This window comes from Chanodichthys erythropterus, chromosome 10, assembly GCF_024489055.1.
Source record: "Chanodichthys erythropterus isolate Z2021 chromosome 10, ASM2448905v1, whole genome shotgun sequence".
Taxonomy (NCBI): Eukaryota; Metazoa; Chordata; class Actinopteri; order Cypriniformes; family Xenocyprididae; genus Chanodichthys; species Chanodichthys erythropterus.
The window spans coordinates 17,417,501-17,440,516 of NC_090230.1; the positions used below are offsets into that span (position 1 = coordinate 17,417,501).

The 23,016-nt window shown below is 36.2% G+C and overlaps 1 long non-coding RNA gene across 1 annotated transcript in view; it reads left to right on the plus strand.

Moving 5' to 3' along the window:
* The window catches only part of LOC137029748 (uncharacterized), a 35,303-nt gene extending 28,547 nt beyond the window's left edge, over positions 1-6,756 (plus strand). Inside the window, exon 3 of the long non-coding RNA XR_010896322.1 lies at positions 6,566-6,756. This is a non-coding gene — a long non-coding RNA (uncharacterized lncRNA). The remainder of the gene's footprint in view (positions 1-6,565) is intronic.
* The last annotated feature ends 16,260 nt before the right edge of the window (positions 6,757-23,016 follow it).

Genomic DNA, 23,016 nt, shown 5'->3' on the forward strand with positions numbered 1-23,016 from the left:
AACCATTTCTTCAGTGGACCGGCAATTCACCCTCGAGCTTCACAATGCACTTATGTCACGCGTCTTATGAACGCTTGTATGACAGTAGACCGGAAGCAATGGTTTATAGTTAAAAATATTAGTATTTTTCTTAGGGTAGGTTACACAACAACAGTGTACTAAAAACAGAAAAGTTCCTCCTTTAGGTTTCTCACATACAGATGACAACATTGTCAAAATGATCCCTGATCACACGGATCTGCTAAAACGACTAAAAAAAAAGCTGTATTACTCATGCCAGGCCAGTTGCCGATGCCACTGTGTAAAAAAACACTATGCACCTATAGTTCTTATAGTTTACACAGAGACAATAATGGTATTGTTTTTAAAAGCCTGCGCTGAAACGTTCTAAAACGCCATTGTTGAGTAAGTGAACAGTCAAACGCATAAAAAGTTTACCGGTTTAATTGAAAACAGTATTGTGTAAACAGCCCTTAGCACACTTCTCTTCAGAAGACACTAATTCATCCACTGGGGCTTTATGTATTACCGTCACAATCGCTGTGTGTGATTTTTCAAGCGTTTACCAAGCGGCACCCATTCACACATTATATGGACTCACAGAAATTATTTGTGTTTATCTGAAGAGAAAAAGTAACATGGAGAAAATGACTATATGGCTGGCTTAAAATGAGCCCAAAATATGTTGGAAATTAAAAATCAGATAAACAATTACTACACTCTAAAAAATGCTGGGTTAAAAACAACCCAAGTTGGGTTGAAAATGGACAAACCCAGCGATTGGGTTGTTTTAACCCAGCAGTTGGGTTAAATGTTAAAGGGATACTCCACCGTTTTTTCATATTAAACTATGTTATTCCCTTAACTAAGACGAGTTGATACATACCTGTCTCGTCTCAGTGCGTGCACTAAATCGCTCTGTCTTGCGGCGAAACTTTGTTAGCACTTAGCTTAGCCCAGTTCATTCAATAGGGGCCAAGCAGAGAAGCTACCAAACACCTCCACGTTTTCCCCATTTAAATACAGTTACTCGAGTAGTATAACTCGACCTAGGACGGTGACACAAAACAAAACGTTGCACTTTTCTAAGCGTGTAAAATGGATAACTATATTGTATGGCGGAATACCATAGCAAGTGCTCGGGAGCACTTTGACTTGGCGCAGTAATATCTTCACTCGTGAAAAGTCCCCCGCTCCCTCTCCTGTAAAAGTCACGTTGGTTCCATTGACGGAAATGAGAGGGAGGAGGAGAGGGAGTGAAGATATTACTGCGCCAAGTCAAAGTGCTCCCGAGCACTTGCTGTGGTATTCTCTGCTTGGCCCCTATTGAATGAACTGGGCTAAGCTAAGTGCTAACAAAGTTTTGCCGCAAGACAGAGCGATTTAGTGCACGCACTGAGACGAGACAGGTATGTATCACCTCGTCTTAGTTAAGGGAATAACATAGTTTAATATGAAAAAACGGTGGAGTATCCCTTTAACTCAACTTATTGTTTAAAAATTACAGTATTGCTTACTTAAAATGAACCCAAAATATCTTGAAAATTAACATTTATTAATATGTTTAATAAATGAACATTTTAATTTCATTTTAGATTCATTTTAAGTCAGCCATATAGTCATTTTCAAACAATAGTTGGGTTAAATAAAACTACCCAGCAGGTTGGGCAAACATTTCCAATCGCTGGGTTTGTCCATTTTCAACCCAACTTGGGTTGTTTTTAACCCAGCATTTTTTAGAGTGTAGGGGCAACAATAATATCAAAAGGTGAACATTCATTAAAAAGCAATTTAATACATGTTTATTATTTAATTCTTATTATTAATTAAACATATTAATAAATGTTAATTTCCAACCTATTTAGGGCTCATTTTAAGTGATCAATAAAGTAATTTTTAAACATTAGTTGAGTTAAATAAATCTACCCAGCAGGTTGGGTTTAAGATTCAACCCAACAGCTGGGTAAACAACCCAATCGCTGGGTTTGTCCATTTTTAACCCAACTTGGGTTGTTTTTAACCCATCATTTTTTAGAGTGTAGAGAAATATAATTTTTGGGTGAACTTTTCCTTTAAATCGTTATTTTTGCCCACAAAAAGTATTATTGTCACTTCATAAAATTAAGGTTGACCCACTGCAGTCACGTTGACTGTTTTAACGATGTCTTTTTGGACCTTGAAAATGTTGATTATATTGCTGTCTATGGACAAGTCATATACCTCTCGGATTTAATCAAAAATATCTTCATTTGTGTTCCAAAGATGAATGATGGTACGGGTGTGGAACAACATGAGGGAGAGTAATTAATGACAGAAATTTCATTTTTAGGTGAACTAATCCTTTAAGTTGTGTGCAAGGGATGGCTGGCACAGCTTTTGAGGTTGGTTGGCACAATATTAAAAGGCTTTGGTTGCAAGACGAAAGCAACAAACAAAAATGTTTTTCAAATTCTTCTATGTTTTTTTTTTAAAAACCCTTCAATCACTCTTTTTGGCTGCTTCAGTTGCCTTTTAAAGGTGCTACAGAGGATCTTTTTGTTGACTGAGAAACCAAAGACTGTTAGTGAGTTTTTTAAATGAGCGCATGCGTAAGAACAACCCCCCTCCTTCACAGCTCATTTTGAGGGAACGCCTCCCAAAACAAGTATTGGAACACAAGTGTTTACCACCAGCATTCGCTCTGTCGTGTTAGTGGATTCATTATGTCGGACTAACCGCAAGTAACTCATAATCTGCAGTTGTTACTCCTGTCTCCTGACAAAAACATTGCATGCGGCGCCTGTGGAGTGTGGAAAGTTACTGGAGCGCGCAGCCGCGCACGTCTCTCACAAGGAACGTCATGGCAGTGATTGACAAGCCGGAGGGCCATGTTGTTTGATGGCTGATTGGCTGATGTTTTTAAGGCCCTACCTCGTGCACAGATGATGTATATTAATATTATTTCAGTGCACCTAATAAATAGTCTTTTATCAGTTAGTAAAGACAGTTTCAAGTAATATTTCAAAAACGTATAAAACAAAACATCCTCTTTAGCACCGTTAAAGCTCTTTACATAGGCTGTTGAGTTACATGTTAAAATGTGCTAAGAATGTTTCATGTGTCAACCAACCCTAAAAACCAATGTGCCTGCAATAAATAATTTATCAGATTTATTACGGTCGTCCAAATCTTATAGTGAAATATAATTGGTTTGTGCAAAGTTTTTGTAATTAAATCAATTTGAATATTTCTTTAAAATGAACAATTTCATGTAAAAGAACAAGATTATCAAACATGAACATAAATTGACTGAAAATATTATGAATCAGCTGCTTGTATTTCTCTTTAGATGTCAGTATTATAGTTGATTTGTATTGCATTGGAACTCATTTGATGAGAAGCCCTGCAGCATTAAATGATCCGAGATGACCGAGGGGATCAGATAAATCCTCATGTTCAATAAACGCACGGAAAGCGTCTTTCCCCGAAACGCAATCATCTTAACGGGCACATAAGCGCTGATCCTAATCCGGAATGTTTGCTGCGCCCGCCCCTGAAACGGCCCGGCTGCCAGCTTAATCTGCTATGAAAATCATTTTGACGCCTGACTTCATGCCTGACTTCATGTCTTTCTTCCTCGCCTGGACCAGGGTCACGGCTCTCTTTGCGTGTTTATCTTCTTTATTGAACAAGGCATTCACTGTCATCTATCTGACAGGCAGCTAACGGACGGTTTTGATTCCACCTGTGATCCTAGAATTACACTGTGACCAAACAATCATTTACTGAATATAAAAGATGACAGTTTTATGTGCATTCTAACATGGCAGTAATTTAAGCAAACAGATATTTTGTGGGGGGTTTCTGTGCACACAGTGAAAGTCAATGGCATAACATGACATAAAAAGACAAAAAAGAATCATAATACTTTCCTTTTATCTCATAATTTTGACATAATAATGAGTCTTGTAATTTTGAATTGTCACAATATTTTGTCATAATTTTGACTTTGAATTTCAGCTCGTCACAAAGTCATAATTATGACATAAGTCAAAATAATGACAAAAGCATAATTATTTTAATTCTAATTATGCTTAATTTTATCAGTGTCAACATTGATTTATAATTTCGACTTTTTATGTCATCATTTACTAAAACATGTTGTTTTTTTTTTGTTTTGTTTTTTTTTATGTGGTGGAAATGGGCTTCCAGATCTGACATGACCAGTAAGGGATGAAATAATGCCCATAAAAATTCATAAACGTTAATTTTCTTTGGAGATGAATAAAGATTCATCTCCAGTTCCCATCACATGTAATGTGCCTAATTGCGGAGATAGTTCTCTTCATCCGAGGCATACTGTACAGTTTTTGACAGTAAACCCATGTCATTTGAGGATATTTCTGTCTTTGCAATTGCACTCTTGTCAGTTGTCAAATTTTTTGCCGTTTTGCATATGGAATATGTCCCGGTGCATAATGAGACATTGGTTCACTGGTGAGGTCAGGGAAATCATATGATGCATTCCTGTGCTTTTAAATGCATTTCAGAATTATGATAATCTAAAAAAAAAAAAAAAAGAAGTGAAATAATCATTGTTCAGTATTCAGTGTGAAAATGATTTATATAATTTTCCCCTCAAATTACGCATCTTCCTCAGTTATAATGTCATTTCCATCACAACCAATTAATAACCCCCTAATCATTATTTTTAAGTGAATTTGGTTACCATGGAGACAACAGTTTCAGTGAACAGCATGCTTAAAATTAAATTTTGACTTGAGATGTGAATACAATAAAGAAAAAACGGAGTCAGTAGAATGTATGTCCAATTTTTAACATTTTTAGTCAACTTTATACGTATATATAGTATATATGTATATTCTAAAGTCCACAGGTCCAAAAGTGTCCATAGTTGAAGAAACGCATGCTAATCCACAGATTACTTTCAGTTCTTCCACATGATAAGCGGCCGAAATCAAATCTGCTGTACACAATGTTGTTGTGGTATTTGGAACAAACTCTCGCATTTCAAAGGCTCTTGGCTTCGGTGTAACATGAATCAGGGGCCAAATCCCGAGTGGCTGCAGTAAAGGACCTCTAAAATATAAAACTAAGCCATAGCCGGTGAAGAGTGTCCTCATATTTCATCAATTTTAGATTTATAAAGTCGAAAATTGACGTCCCCCCTGGCACCCGGCAGTCTCAGAGCAAGTCTGTGGGCTGTGTGGAGTTTCATCATCCTGACAGAACCTGACACCTCGGGTGTGCACTAGACCACTAGTCTCTTTGCTTCCTCCCTGGGTGAGCAATTACATGTGAATACTAGCCCTAGTGTCATTTCTTATGGCTTTCATATCCTTCCCCTCATCACAAGGAATGGCCAGAGACATCGACTGCAGACCTTCTTCAGTCTAATTAACAGACTTGTTCCTGTAATTCAAAACATTTTCAGCTACTCATCATACTGTATAGAATATACAGTTTCTGAAGATCATAATCATATTAGTTCCATTAAGTTTTATATTATATTAAAAGAAAACCTCATTACAATATCACACTCAAACAGTTTACGTAAAATACTCACCTTAATGTTTTTTCAAATCTCTTTAAATGAACATAGAGGTGAATTTTAAATATTTAATATAATAATATAATAAAGCAATAAGCCTCAAGAAGCCGTGGTTTACAGTGAATTTATAACAGCTAAGGGGTGTTGTTAGCCTGAAACTCCCTCAGCTGTTATAAATTCACTGTAAACCACGGCTTCACAGGACTTATTGCTTTTATAAAACGGTTACCACACAATACAAATATTAAATAAAAAAGTATGCATCAATGCAACTTTCATGAAATAAAATCATTAAAAGCCTTCCTTCCGCTGGAAAAAATAGTCCCTGACTGTGAACAGCAACAGAAGTTACATTATTACGCCATTAGATGGCGACAAAGACTGTCTTTATGAGCGAGTCACTCAATTCCAAAGACTTTTATATTGAAACTTGTTGTGAACACGGAAAAAGACGCAAATGACAAATGCTTTGACCAGCGCTGTCAGTGTCAGCAGGGCACGGGAAAACCCCTTAAATGTTAAAAGGAAAAGATACAGCGGACATTCGGACAAATGGATTTGTTATTATGAACATAGGACTGACCTGAAGGAAAATGCTAAATCTGAATGCAGGTAATACACTCGGTCACTCCATATCTCTCTCACAATATTCTTCTACATAATGCAGTAAGCTAAAGCTTCAGTGAACAAAATAAATAGAGAACAAACATGTTTACGTTACGAACGTGACTCAACCACAGTCTATGGGCTCAACCAATCAGAATCAAGGGCCGGAATTATCCGTTTATAATATAATATTTTTAATATAGCCAAGTGATTATAAGTGTACTAACTGAAAAATCAATTTTAAAAAATAATAATAATAATATATATATATAAAAATAATTTATAACATATTATGTGTTTATATATTTATATATAATTTTAAATTTATTATATTACATTTAATTTCATGTTTTAAAGTGTTTCTTCATTTTTCTAGCTAATGTTTTCATGTTTTTTTTTTTCGTTTAGGCTACCTGATGAACTGTCCGATGAGTTCTCCTCCAGTTATCTTGTGTTATGTCCTGAAATCCTGTTAATATTAGAGAACATCCTCTGTGTGAAACCTACTCTCCTGTGAATGCTCACGTTACAGTCCTCGATGATCTCCTAGTCATTCTCTCAGTCAAGTTCCTGATTTTGTGAAATAACTTACCCGTTTATTATTGTTTCTCCGTCTTGAACTTACAATAAATCATTATTTTCTAGGTAATACTGTTTTAAATGGAAATTAATTTATAAGTTTTCAATTTATATTAGTTGGTTGGTTTGGTTTTATGATAAAAATTAATGTTTTTTATTTTATTTTATTATATGGTTAAGATGTTTTGCAGAATTTTATTTTACATTACCATTATAATATAAAAATATTAAAAGATGGTTATAATCAAAGTTGATTTCTATTTCTGATAGTCTGGTATATTATTCATGTTTTAATGTAAGAGTTGACAAGGTACTTCTCAACAGGAATGACCCAACAGATGACCAAAGATCAGAAAAGCCTCTATCTCTGGCCTGTTCTCTTGCAGCTCTTCATCTTCATTGGCTCATCAGGGTCTGTAAGTTGAGGGTGACTTTTTTTATCTGCTCACTGTTTTGTGATTGAACTGAGAAATTGGACTTTGGTGTGTGAGATAACATCAGATAATGTGAAATGGGTTGGTGGGGTTCTTATCATGGGAGATTATCCGTTGAAAAGTGCCAAATTTGCTGATGATGCAGATGGTCGCTGGAGCCATGGATTGCTGTAGCAGACCTCAAAATGCACTAGCGGTCACTGGTATCAAAAGTGAACATGAATGGCATTAATATAAAATAATTTAACTTCAAGACTAGCATAAAATTAACAATAATTAAAGGGGCTCTATGTAATAATGACACCCAGAGTTCAAAATAGGTATTGCAGTCCAAATTCAAAATATTGTTTGCCCCACTCCCTCGTTCAAATATGCGGATTGCCAGCAACAATAGCGAGCGCAATTCACAATAAAAGCTGAGGAGTTGATTGATCTGATTTAATATGCTGTCGTTCATAGAGATATTTAGATGGATTCAGAGTAGAATCTGCGATTCTCTGAACCAGTTTGTTTGCTGGTTTCCATGGTTGCAATATGCGTGTTTTCCGCCAATTGGCAACCTGTGATGTCGAAATACTATTGGATAAACTGGCAGCACATGGTTTCACACAGACCAAAACAAAGACGGACATTCTGACACAGAACGACACATTTCAAAGCAGAATATCTGTACAGTCAGATATTTTGATTTGATTTTCTGAGGAACAAGTATGTGAACTTAGCATGTTTTCTAAATATCTGCAAACATATCAGGGTATTTTTATGCTTTATTAAAGTAAAAATCTTACATAGAGCCCCTTTAATAAAACTAATTAACTGTCCCTTGTCATATTATTCTCTACACGTTCAAGGCTCATCCATGCATGAGGGCAATGAAGGTTATCCCGTCTGGGGATTTAAAGGATGGTTATGGGAGGAATGTGTCATCCCAGTCTGCTGCGTATGGGGCTGTGTAGCCACAGACCATTCAGAGTATCTATGATGACCCCTGTCCACCATTAAAAGCACCTTCAATGGGCATGCAAGCGTCTGAACTGGACTTTGAAGCAGTGGAAGAAGCTTGTCTGGTCTGCTGAGTCTTGTTTCTTTTTCATCATGTGGATGGCAATGCACATGTGCGCCATTTACCTTGGGAAGTGATGGCATCAGGATGCACTGTGGGATGACAACATAATTTTGTAATATAATATAATATAATATAAAAGTAAACGTAAAATAATTAAAATTCATTTTAAATATCTGACTTAATCTCCCTTAAACGCATAGCTTGGGTCTTTAGTGACCCATGACATCATACACTACCTCCTCCTCATTAATTTTTTTAAAGTTAGACATCAACCTTCTTAGTATTCCTTGATCAATTCATTATAAACTATATAACGAGAGAAAAAAAATATAATTATAAAAGTAAAAATTTGTAAAAATGAGGTGTGTAACAGCGCAAGTATATTTTTTTGCACAACAAAAATTGAATCTTTGATGCAATTCACCTTAAATAATATTTGAAAATATATTGTAGACTCACAATGAGCGTAAAATTAATAAAATTCTAAATATCTGACTGGAAGACTAACACAAATTGAACAGTAATTGAATGAATCAAAGGTGCAGTAGGTGATCTGGGAAATGCTAACTTTAGCTTGCTAGCATTGAAAGCCATGCCTCCTCGAAAACACATGAACGCGCAGAGAACAGAAGCGAGATGACCAGAGACAACGTTATTGGATTACATCATGTGTCATTCACCGGTGAGAAAACTGTACAGTACAGTGAGCAACTTTGAAAACATAATAATAGTTTGCGATTAGACGCTGGGTGCTAATGTCGTTGAGTTCATTCGTAAGGTACTGCATAAGCTGCATTATGCTTTACTATCTAAACACATCAGAATTAAATTATACCATACCTGTGCAAAAGAAATACTGCAACCATGGCATCATCTTTCAGACCTTTTGACTCCTGCAGTTGTCTCAAGCATGGAAAAGCAACACCGATGTTAATTGTGGTTTTAACTCTTTTCTGGTCCAGAAAAAAAAATAAATTTGGACATTCTCCTGCTGAGAAACTGCTTATAAAAGGCAAAAAAAAAAAAAAAGTGATTCATATTTTGTGGTGATAGTGTGAAGTAAACAGCAAAAGTTACAGCATTTGGAACCAAGGCCTTTTTATTTAGCCCTTGATGGGCATTTTTAAAATCATTCCTTCACAAGGAATATCTTGTGATCAGCACAAGGATTATGTTGATTTTGGATTAATTTCAGTCGAGAACATCCACTGTAAGTAATGATGTACCATTTTCATATAAGCGAAAATGCCACGTGAAAGCTACATCTGATTTTACCTTGTGAACCCTGAGGGATTTTATGTGAGGAATATCTTGTGATCGACATATTATGTCGATTATGTTGATGTTGGACTCATTTTATCGCGAAAATTAAATTTCCACAATTGGAGCATGTTTCATGAAGATACAAGCAAAATCGTGACATAAATGCAGCATCAGTATATTATTTACATATGGGTCTAGCGGGTCTTCAGTACAAAAACTCGCTCAAGTTTAGTCAAAGCCCAAAACAATTATGCTTGTTGTACCTTTCAAATGACATATGACACATGATTATCTGAGCTGTATGATGTTTGACACAATGCAGTACATACTACAACAAAAAAAAATCATAAAATATGAAAACATTTTTTTTTTGTATTTTTCAGCAAATAACTGAACTACATTCATTGTAAAGTTCAGACTGTAAGCTTTCAAATGACACCTATTTTGTGTTGATTAAGGCAGTAGTTTTGAAAAATATGATTATTATTTTTTTTTGTAGCTAGGTGGCGCCTGCGGGCGGTACACTCTGGTTTAGCAGGATGACTCGGCACTCATTAAAGGGTTAGTTCACCCAAAAATGAAAATTCTGTCATTTATTACCTACCCTCATGACGTTCCACACCTGTAACACCTTCGTTAATCTTCGAAACACAAATTAAGATATTTTAGTTAAAATCCGATGGCTCCGTGAGGCCTCCATAGGGAGCAATGACACTTCCTCTATCAAGATCCATAAAGTTACTAAAAACATATTTTATGTTTCACGTGAGTAGAGTAGTGGTTCAATATTAATATTATAAAGCGATGAGAATATTTTTGGTGTGCCAAAAATAACAAAATAACGACTTATTTAGTGATGGCCGATTTTCAAAACACTGCTCAATGAAGATTCAGAGCGTAAATAAATCAGTGTATCGAATCATGATTAGGATCGCGTGTCAAACTGCCAACGGCTGAAATCACGTGACTTTGGTGCTCCGAACAGCAGATTCGCTACACTGATTCATTATGCTCCGATGCTTCCTGAAGCAGTGTTTTGAAATCGGACATCACTATATAAGTCGTTATTTTGTTTTTTGGCGCTCCAAAAATATTCTCGTCGCTTTATAATATTAATATTGAACCACTATAGTCACATGAACTGATTTAAATATGTTTTTAGTACCTTTATGGATCTTGAGAGAGGAAGTGTCATTGCTCCCTATGAAGGCCTCACGGAGCCATCAGATTTCAACTAAAATATCTTAATTTGTGTTCTGAAGATTAATGAAGGACTTACAGGTGTAAAACGGCAAGAGGGTAAGTAATAATATAATATAATATAATATAATATAATATAATATAATATAATATAATATAATATAATATAATATAATATAATATATGGAAATACTGGAAATACTTTTGCATGTTCAGTTTCCCTCTGAAAGACTTCACACATTCCGAAAGTTCAATGTATTATGAGTGCCATGGTAGGCTTATATGCTTTGGGCATAAAACTGCATTTCTGCCTAGAGCGAGTTGTAATTTCAGTACATTTTCATTTACTATGCGCTGTGAGAGCAAAGTCAGAAACATGGCCTTTGAGCATAAATCCAAGGAATCAAGAGCTGAGCAAGGACCTCATTTAAAACCCTCAGATTTTGCATTTGGCAAGCCCTAAATGTCACCTCCTTCTTTATCTTCTGCATCTTATTTTGTGTGTGGGCAGCAACCCACTTCTTTAGACAGTTGAAATCCATAAACCCCAGAAAATTCAGATTGCTCTCACTGTTGTATTCCTCTTTGCCAGGCAAACTACGTAGAGTGGAAGCTTTAAAAGCATCTTTGGTGGTCAGATGTGACCAAAACCAAATATAACGGCCATTAATATGCCATGCTGGGCCTTAGATGGAAATGTTAGCCGATTTATCCTCATGCTTAAGTGCACTCTGGACTGTTTGAAAAACCTCAATCTATTTCTAGGGCGCTTTAAGCCCTGGCCACTCAATTGATTGGTCAGGAGAGAAAGCTGATTGACTTGTCTGAAACATATTTACTAGATGTGCTCTCAGAGGGGGGTTTTAAAGGTGCCATCGAACGTTTTTTTTACAAGATGTAATATAAGTCTAAGGTGTCCCCTGAATGTGTCTGTGAAGTTTCAGCTCAAAATACCCCATAGATTTTTTTTAATAAATTTTTTTAACTGCCTATGTTGAGGCATAATTAGAAATGCGGCGATTCATGCTGCAGCCCCTTTAAATTCTCATGCTCCCCCACCCCCAGAGCTCGTGCTTGCCTTAAACAGCATAAACAAAGTTCACACAGCTAATATAACCCTCAAAATGGATCTTTACAAAATGTTCGTCATGCATGCTGCATGCATACATCAGATTATGTGAGTATTGTATTTATTTGGATGTTTACATTTGATTCTGAATGAGTTTGAGACTGTGCTCCGTGGCTAAAGGCTAATGCTAATTCACCTGTTCTTCAGAGGTCTTTTAAACAAATGAGATTTATATAAGAAGGAGGAAACAATGGTGTTTGAGACTCACTGTATGTCATTTCCATGTACTGAACTCTTGTTATTTAATTATGCCAAGATAAATTCAATTTTTAATTCTAGCGCACCTTTAAAATACACTGAAAAGATGATAAAAATGCTCCAGGCATGCATCACCTAGACCTCACTCATGCTGGATTGAGGACAAAGTATGGCACAATGAAAAATGTAGCTAAACCTTAATTTTGAGATGAAGTTTATGTTGGGTAAACTGTTCCGTTACCAATGGAATGTATTTCATTATGTTTGGAATATAAATAAAATAACTTTTTCCAACAGGGACAGTGTGTTCTAATACAGAATCATTGCGATTAGGTTTTGTGAACACAACATTTGAAGAAAACACACATAAAAAAAATGTTTGCCGTGACGCAGTAAAATAGATAAAAAGCCTGACCATTTTGAAGATATGAAACTCTATTACCGCTCACAACCGATTCACAAATGATTGAGACTTAGTCATTCACAAGTCATTCTGAATGACGTTCTGCCTCTTGAAATTGGAAAGTTATCTGCAGAACAATCACAAAAAAAGCTGGAAGAAAGCCAGAAATATTTAGTCCCATTTCACTCCTGTGTCATACGCAACTAGGCTAAACCTGTTACTCCACAGCCGTAAGCATCTTATCAATCACGCTCACTGATTTTAATTCAGATATTATACATTAGCAGGATTTTGTGGTAATTCAGCTCACATGCACTAATTTCTTTTGACACTGTAATTTCTTTATCATTAGCATTAGCATATCATGGCCTTAGGTGCAGCAGACTAATTACAGACTAGTAATTGCAACACAAGTTGTCGTGTCACATTAACTTTACATTGTTTCAGAAGAGCAGTGAATCAGAAGGGCACAACTTTGTTTCTGTTGACAAAGTCATTTGTACTGGAAACTTTTTTTCTTAGTTTTTTAAAAGGTTGAGTGGGGCATGTTGTCAACCACTTTTTGGCTTGCATTTAATATAGAGGATGCATATTCAAATCGTCAAGCAGCGGATTTCACGCATGTTTCTTGTATGTGAGTGGCAATCCAGCGCTGTAATGAATTTTTAATATTTTATCGAGTGATTGTTGAGGTTAGTTGTGGATCCTGTTGTAGAACACAATAGTGTACATGCAGCTTGTCCCACGGCTTTGTAAAACATAGTAATGCGATTGTTGCTCCAACTGTACCTACAGTTTAAAGGCCCACATTGAAGTTCAAAACAACTTCATAATCTTATGTGCTAAATTAATGCTTTACAGTAACCGAAAATGACACATCGTGGGAGATAAATGGCGTAAACATTACACATCAGGCTCTGTTGCTGGACTATTTATGGGCAAAGCTTCTGACACTGTTAGGGTATGACAGCGAGAGCACAGTAACCAAGGAAACAAGGAAACAGGCCTTCCTTAGCTCAGGTTGCACAAGTGAGGATCGATAAATCACAGAGGCCGGGACAGAGGCTTAAGTCAGGAGAAAGGAGAATAAAGTGCTTTTGTTGGCTTTTCCAGTTTGGCGAGCTCAAGATAATCTGCTATTCTTGTGAATTTTCACTATAAGGGTAGGACGGATAGATCCGGGCCACCGAAGTCTGCAAACAGTCATATTCTTTGTTTTGTTTTTTGGAGATTGAGCCAGCTAGCCACTGCTTGAATCAATATTTATTCAATCCACGCTGTGAGCGCATGGTGCTCAATGATATGCAAAATGTAAAAAGATTACAATGGGCAAACAAATTCAATCCAAGCTATTGTGACGATCTTGGAATGTGGAAATCCGTTTCAGTATTCTGAGATTGTCTTAGGGAAGTCAGAGCTCTTGCAGTGTGCAATTGCTTTTATCATATATATGGGTTTTTTGGCCTTTGTAAGAACAAAAGGGTAAGATAAATCAAAATGGCCCTGAACTATCCAACATCAGTTGTATCCAGCTTATCCATGTCCACCAGGGAAAATGCTAATGTTTTTAAGAGGTGCATCTAAATGATAACAAGTTATATTTTTTACTTGAGCCTTGAAGTTTATATAGCTTGACATCTCCTATAGAGAATATTTAATTTTTTCTATCACATTATTTTTATTATTACTTCTACTACTACTACTATTGCCATGTGATTGCACTGAATTGTCTTGTTAAATTCACATTCTATTTTTGATTTTGCACAGAGGCTTTTCATCCTTTTATGAGTGCACTTGAAAAACACTCCACAGCCCAATTAATTAATGATAAGTTCCAGAATGTCCCTCTATCCTCAGTAAAAAGCTGCAGTTTCTGTGCCTTCAGGGAAATTCATGCATCATTCAGATCACTCTGCCCATCTTTGCGCCCAACTGTCCCGGTGTCCTTTGTATCGTGGACCTCCCACCATAACGCACATTCGCGGAGTCAATGGGGTATGGAAAACTCATCATTTTGAGACTTTTCTCAGTTCGGCAGACAGACCGGGGAGGACTATACTCCAGGAAGACGCAGTACCCTGTCAACCGCCACCTGTTACGGCCCACATTTCAGACACTTCCTGAGCCACAGAGCACAGAAGGTAGGTGTCATCGGGTTGTGAAAACACCTCACACGCCAGCATCAGAAACATCACATCAGACTCTGAGAAACGGGTGCGATATAATGAGCAGTCCATATTAATGACCCTGGCATGGTCCTGTTTAATCACAGCCTTGTAGAAGTGCAATCTGTGGAGCTTACAGTGAGCAATAAAGTTCTGTCGGCCCATAGGATTTACATTCATAGAGAACTGTACATGTGAAACTGGCGCTCTCATTTCCTATTTCCTAATTGTAAAGCAACCTTGAGCTTTATTTACATTGATTATTAGGCCTAAAGTATACTATAAATTTTGTCATCCGGAGGGGCCGGCGACTGTGCGTATACAACAGCGCATGAGCAAGGTGAATGTTGAGACAGAAGAGTCCACTAGGTGGCAATATGCACAGTTGTGATGTGCTGTGTGGAGTAGTCGAAGAAGAGTGCGTAAAGAGCAATACAAAACAGTAAACAAAGCAGCATATCCTTCTCCATCATTTTTGTTTTGGTTCTTGTTCTGAACTTTGCATTCAATGGCGGATCCGCTATTTTACTTCTTCTGTCCTTCCAAGCGAATGTCCTGTAAATGACACGACCCATTGCTGCCCTCTGACATCTGGTATTGTATAAAAAATCAATTGTATTAACAATGTGTCGAACACGTCCATCCACGGTTGAGTATACTTTGAAAGCTGTGCGGTCTGTATGCGAGATGAAATGCGGAAAATAAAGTATAGCCAAGCCTTTAGTCTTGTTTGCTATCACAAGCATCAGTAAAACTTGGGGCTAAATGTTGCATAAAATTAATTTTCTTGTATTTTCGATAGTTTTGTTGATGATTATCAAGGATGAGGGCATGTCATGTCATTTTTTAGTGTTAGCATCTGGCTAATTTGGCTAAAATAACTGACAAATAGAGATTTCATTTGAATTTGCATAAATTGATTCTTACGAAAACATCTAGCCCTAAACCTATCCGTCAGTAGAGCGTAAGCAGATTGTATGAGAAAATGAGATTGTACCAATTAATACAAATTCGCCACTAATTTGCCAAAACAAAAAAGTTGCAAATTGCCGGAGAGTGTTTTGGACAGATGAATTTACATCAAAATACCATAGAGTTCGATTTGACACACCATCTTTGACAGCAACAAAATATATGGTTGATAAGGCAGTTTATATTGTTATCCTAACTATTCATGATTGTTTATTTGCCTTTTTTTCATTTAATTTTTTTTTTTTTTCCTGTAGCAAGAGCGACCCACAAATGAGAACCACTAGCATAATCTACTTTAAATAACCCCGCCCCTAAAAGCATGTACAAACTGTGATTGGCCGCTTTACTTCACTTTACTTAGTAGGTCTTTTCCTGTCTAAGTGGGTGGTACTTGACCAGAATTATGGACTTTTAGGGTGATGATACACGGGCAACTTTTTTGGGCATTGTCGCAGAGCGATGATGTTTGAGCACTTTCCCATTGAGAATGGGCGACTTCTATCTGGATTCTTTAGATCGAAATTTGTTGCTCATTCTCAATTGGAAAGTGCCCAAGCATCATTGCTTGGCGACATTGCCCAGCATCATTGCTCAGAAAGTTACCCCGTGTATCATCATCATTAGGTGGGCGCTTGTAATTTGGGACAGTTGATAACCACAAAGTTTAAATTAACTGACAGATCAATCCAATCTCAAACATATCTATTTTATGAGTTGCCGTTTTCATATGAATTTAAAGGTGCCATCGAACATTTTTTTTTATATGTAATATAAGTCTAAGGTGTCCCCTAATTGTGTCTGTGAAGTTTCAGCTCAAAATACCCCATAGATTTTTTTAAATTAATTTTTTTAACTGCCTATTTTGGAGCATAATTAGAAATGAGCTGATTCAGGCTGCGGCCCCTTTAATTGCTCGCACTCTCCGCCCCCTACTGAGCTCTCAACTCTATCATTGCATAAACAAAGTTCACAAAGCTAATATAACCCTCAAAATGGATCTTTACAAAGTGTTCGTCATGCATGCTGCATTGTATTGTATTTTATTGTATTGGATGGTTACATTTGATTCTGAATGAGTTTGATGGTGCTCCGTGGCTAACGGCTAATACTACACTGTTGGAGAGATTTATAAAAAATGAAGTTGTGTTTATGAATTATACAGACTGCAAGTGTTTAATAATGAAAATAACGACAGCTCTTGTCTCTATGAATACAGTAAAAAACTATGGTAACTTTAACCACATTTAACAGTACATTAGCAACATGCTAACAAAACCTTTAGAAAGACAATTTACAAATATCACTAAAAATGTCATATCATGGATCATGTCAGTTATTATTGCTCCATCTGCCATTTTTCGCTGTTGTTATTGCTTGCTTACCTAGTCTGATGATTCAGCTGTGCACAGATCCAGACGTTAATACTGGCTGCCCTTGTGTAATGCCTTGAACATGAGCTGGCATATGCAAATATTGGGAGCGTACATATTAATGATCCCGACTGTTACGTAACAGTCGGTGTTATGTTGAGATTCGCCTGTTCTTCAGAGGTCTTTTAAACAAATGATATTTATATAAGAAGGAGGAAACAATGGAGTTTGAGACTCACTGTATGTCATTTTCATGTACTGAACTCTTGTTATTTTACTATGCCGAGGTAAATTCAATTTTTAATTCTAGGGCACCTTTAAAAACTGAGCATGAAGGTTCACCCTTAAGCCTATTCAGTGGGGCGTAAACATGTTGTATGAAAAAGCATGATTGAGATGAATGAAATCCCATTGTTCAATTTAACACACTGCCTTTGACAGCAAGAAAATATGGCAATTTATTTTAAAATCATCCTATGTTTATTATGTTTTTTTGCATTTAATGTTATTTTTCCTTGTTGTACTCGAAAAGATGAAAACAGAGCTGCAACTTAGAAACTGAGAATGATTTACTTCAAATAACCCAACTCCTAAAAGCACATAAAACAATAAAAACTGTAGCTGGCCACTTTACTTGTCAGTCACTAGGCCTCTTCTGAAACAAGCAAGTCTGGGTATTATTTTTATTTTTATTGAGCACAAACATCTCTCTGGTGAGACAAGATTATTTTCCAGCTGCTCCAAAGCTCAGTTTCTCGATCGAACTGATAAATATTAAGGAGTTAATTTCGGTCACTGAAAGCAAGGGTGATGAAATCTTTACGATGAATGGCCACTTTAATAGAATTATACTGAGCTGATGTCAGCAATCAACAAAACAGAACCATTACATCACTTTTATGAGTCAGCAGTCACAGAAATCCCTTTCCTGAAGTCAAAGGCTTTGATTAATAAAGCTTCGGCTAAATTTCCTCCGGGAGCAATTGAACAGAGGAAATTTCAAGGAAAATTAACAACAGAAGTCCGTTGCACTAAGATGAGAAGCATTCCGCAATTCATTAGAGGATTAAAATGCACTGATAAAATTATTTAGAGTTGAAATTTACAATGATTATGGCATTTTAATTTGCATGGTAATATTTTCGTAATATTAATATATTAATAACTGTATGAGTTTAAATTTACTGATAAATGGGTAACACTTTACAATAAGGATTCATTACTTAACATTAGTTGACTACTTTAGTTAACATGAACTAAGAATTAACAATACTTATACAGCATTTATTAAACTTAATGTTAATTTCAGCATTTGCTTATAAAAATCAAATATTATATTTGTTTGCATTAGTTAATGCAAACAAAGAATGACTGTATTTAACATTAACAAAGATGGATAAATACTGTATTGCTCATTATTAGTTCATGTTAGCTAATACTTTACTAATGTTAACAAACAAGACCTTGTTGTAAAATGCACTCAAATAAAGAAATGAAAAGATATTACATTATTGTAGGTGCTGATGAAAGTACTGAATAGATGATAGAAATGGCTTTAGTAGCTTGTATTCCATCCAGGAGATTTCATGACATTTTTATATTTTATGGCTGTTTTCAAATGAATATTAAATATATAAATCCAGAAAATTACTTTATGTTCTGTATAGCTCTGTTATGCTGCAGAAATGCTGTCAGTGTGAAAGCACAATGTGAACCTGATGATACAGTTACAGTGTTAATGTGTGCAGAGTGAAAAAAGTCCTTGGATGTTAAGGTTAGAAGACCTATGTCATTTTATTCTTACTTTGAGAAATGTCTCTCTTTCTGTGTAAAGAAGATTAATCTTCCCTTTTATCAGCTGTGTGTGGCAATGAATAATTCCCTGTGAGTTTGTAATATTAAAGTTACTGTAAAAAGTAAAACTGTAAAAACTCTTGGACACTTGGCACTTTATCCGACGTTCTGTAGCATTAAAAGCACCGCATTGTTTTAATCATCTTCTTTATCTGTCTGTTAGCTCGATACAATAAATAATATAGCTGTCTAAACCTTAAGAGGTACAGTAGCAGCCAAGAAATCTTGTATAGCTACCTTAGCTATCTCTTAGCATCAAATATCTGTAGAAAGCTAACATTAGCATCATGAATGTCAAAAATATTCATAGAAAGCTAACGTTAGCATCAAGGTAGTATACTGTAATACCTGGAGAAACTGGTCTGTTAGTGTCAAACGGACGATAATACTTGTAACTAGAAAGCTAAAGTTAGCATCAGTGAGGTCTAAAATACCTTGGAAAAGCTATCCGTTTGCATCAAAGATGTGTATGATACCAGGAGAAAGTCTGTTATCAAGTAATATTATTCCTCAAAAAAGCTACAGTAATTAGTTTTCATCAAATACCTGAGGATGCAAATGTTTGCATTAAGGATGTCTATTCTCGGTAACATTAGCATCAAGGAGGTCTATAATACATGAAAAACTAGCAGATGTTAGCATCATGGTGTAAGAAACCTCAAGAAAACTATTGTTTAGCATCGAGGAGGTACATAACACCTCATAAAAGTTGATTTGTTAAAATCAAATCCATGAGAAAGCTAATGTTAGCATCAAAGAGGTCTAACTTGGAAAGCTGTCCGTTAACATCAAAGATGTGTATGATACCTGGAGAAAGTTATCTGTTATCAAGTAATATTATTCCTCAAGACAGCTACAGTAATTAAAATAGTTTGCATCAAGGATGTCTATTCTCATAGATTGTTAACATTAGAATCAAGGAGGTCTATGGTACCTAAAAAAAAAAAAGCTAGCAAAAGTTAGCATCATGGTGTTGTATTAAACCTCAAGAAAACTATTGGTTAGCATGGACGAGGTGTATAACACCTCATGAAATTTAATTTGTTAAAATCAAATACCTTTAATTAGCATTCACCATCTCAATAACATCTGCTCACATTTGTGTTGTTTTGAACTCTACCAGTAGGGGCTAACTGGACCATGCTAACCAGCCAAACCTTTCAGCTCTTTTAAATGAATTTGAGTAATTTTCCATTGATTGTAGTATGAATATGTTAATGCATTCAATTCAAATTCTCAAACTATAACAGCTCCCATGCGATGGGCAGCAGTCAGGCAGTTCATCCCTGTTCATTTACGTATTTATTTGATTATGTGCAATGAAGCACATCTGCAGAGGATTACGTGTCGGAAGACGCTAAATGAAAGGAGATATTTGCCTATTAAATTACTCTCACATTATCTGAGGTCTTATTTTCACATTTAGTGAACCAGAGAACTGAGGACCCATGGCCTTGAGGTTAAGCTTCAGTTTCTTTCTTCCTACCGACACCAGAAATATATATGCACACTTAGAATAGCTAAATATGTGGGAGAGAATTGGTATGGTGTGAAAATATTGTACTGCAATAGGTAGCACTTTGATGTTAATACTGAATCAAAACTGGTTACAGTATCACATCAAAGGGTTTAATAATAGTATTTGGTTATGGTTACACTTGAAATGGTTAGAAAATAGATCTGTAAGATGATGAAACACAGTTAATTGTACCCAGCATGATTGTAGAATGTTGGAGTGAAAAAGTTCATAAAGGAAAAGAGAGAAAGAGAGATGCCATTGAGGAAGAGTCTGGCTTATGTCCTATGGGCTCAAAAACCTGCCTGGAACGCAGCATTATTTACATATGGGTCTTGCGGGGCTTCACGTACAAAAACTCAAAAAAGTTTAGTCAAAGCCCAAAACAATTATGCTTGTTGTATTCTACTCCATAAGACCTTTCAAATGACATATGACACATGATTATTTGAGCTGTATGATGTTTTTGACACATTCGACACAAATATTTGTTGAAAAAAAATATATATTATGAAAAAAAATAATTCAGTAAATTACTTAGGAGTTAATCAAATTGGCTACATTCATTGTAAAGTTCAGACTCTAAGCTTTCAAATGACACCTATTTTGTGTTGATCAAGGCTGTAGCTTTGAAAAATATGATTATTATTTTTTTTTTTTTGTAGCTAGGTGGTGCCTGCGGGTGATATACTTGGGTTTAGCCGGATGACTCCGCACTCATTAAGAGTTGAACAAAATGGATGGATTTTTTGTTATTCCTGTCAGTGGTTGTTTAGTTTTTTTATTATGAATTTTTTCGTGGGGGGTAGTGTAACGCAGACGGCTTAAGGGGTTACGGTCCTGATTTACTTAAAGTGAAATCAAAGAATGAACTGGTTTGACATCAGTTCGAAACAAAATCAGGCCAAAATGAAGTTCGTCTGGAGTTTGAAACAGCTTGCCAAAGTTAACTTTCTGGAAAAGTTTTCTTCATCCGGTAAGCACCTTTGAAATACCATTGGTCCGTGGCGATTACGTAATAGGTAGGTGTGGCTCTTAGGCTCCGCCTTCTTTGATGTGGAAATCTTCTTCTGTTCAGTCCATTGAGGTTAGACGTCCATGAGAAAAAAACATAAACACACTAAAGAGCCATTCTGCACCTGCATGTGAAGAAATAACTGTTTATATCAGCAGGTATCAATAGTCTATATTTGACATTCAAAAAATGAAACCAAAACTAAAAATGTAAAGCAGTGCTTGCTTACCATTTTGAATATCAGTCATGCTGATCGCTTTCCAGGTGGCTCATGTTGTTATAAAAATATTCATTGGAATTACATAAAAATTAGAACAGCCTTCTGTCTGTGCCGTCGTGACTTCTTTGCTCACTTTCATCACTTTTTATTCTTGTGCTCTGATTCGTTTTCTGAACAGCCAATCAGAGTTATCTCTCTCGCCGAAGGATGCTGATTCAATATGCTCAATAGGCAAGAAATTCCCCAACGAGGTCCAACTAGTGGCGATGTGTGGGACACACCACAAAAACTGGGCCGACCAACCTTCAGCTTAGTGTGTCAGGGTTTTTAGGAATCAATGTAAATTTGATTTGAAGACCTCTGAAGAACAGGCGAATCAAAACATAACACCGACTGTTATGTAACAGTCGGGATCATTAATATGTATGACCCCAATATTTGCATATGCCAGCTCATGTTCAAGGCATTAGACAAGGGCAGGATGTCTGGATCTGTGCACAGCTGAATCATCAGACTAGGTAAGCAAGCAAGAGCAACAGTGAAAAATGGCAGATAAAGCAATAATAACTGACATGATATTTTGATAACATGATATTTTTAGGGATATTTGTAAATTGTCTTTCACTTTGTAAAGATCAATTTTGAGGGTTATATTAGCTGTGTGAACTTTGTTTATGCTGTTTAAGGCAGTCGCGAGCTCAGGGGTGGGGAGCATGTGAATTTAAAGGGGAAGCAGCCTGAATCGGCGCATATTTAATGATGCCCCAAAATAGGCAGTTAAAAAAAATTAATTAAAAAAAAAATCTATGGGGTATTTTGAGCTGAAACTTCACAGACACATTCAGGGGACACCTTAGACTTATATTACATCTTTTGAAAACACGTTCTACGGCACCTTTAATACGTGTCTGCCTGTTATCAACCTTCGAAAAAATCTATAAAATCTTCAATTCAAAAAAAGGAAAGCAATGTCTTTGTTAACTTTCAACCATGCACAATGTAAATGATGTCGCTTATTATATGAGCACACATTTAGAAATATACCACTTGTAATTCAATCACAAGTTGTAAATTCTTTGAGAAGGATGTTAATACTAGATGTAAACAGAGTCATGGGGCACATTCGGGTGATGCAAGTTCAAGGCTGGCTCATGTTACTTCCTGATGCCATTCCCTGCTGAATGAATAAAAAAAAATGACCAATAATAATAATAAAAAAAAAATTCTTTTCCAAGTACCAAGTAAGAGATAGAGAAAGCGAGAAGGAGGATGTCCACACCTCCTGCCGAGAGACTTGTTGTGTGCCAATACTATGAAGGAAGCACACTGAGATCTCTCAGCGGGGACTACGCACACACTTTCTGATTGCCTTGTAACTCTGCACATTAGAGAAATAGGCCCATACTTTTACTGAGACAGTATCCAGCTTAAGGTACTTATTACTCAGATGAATCACCGCAAAGAAGACTTTCCAG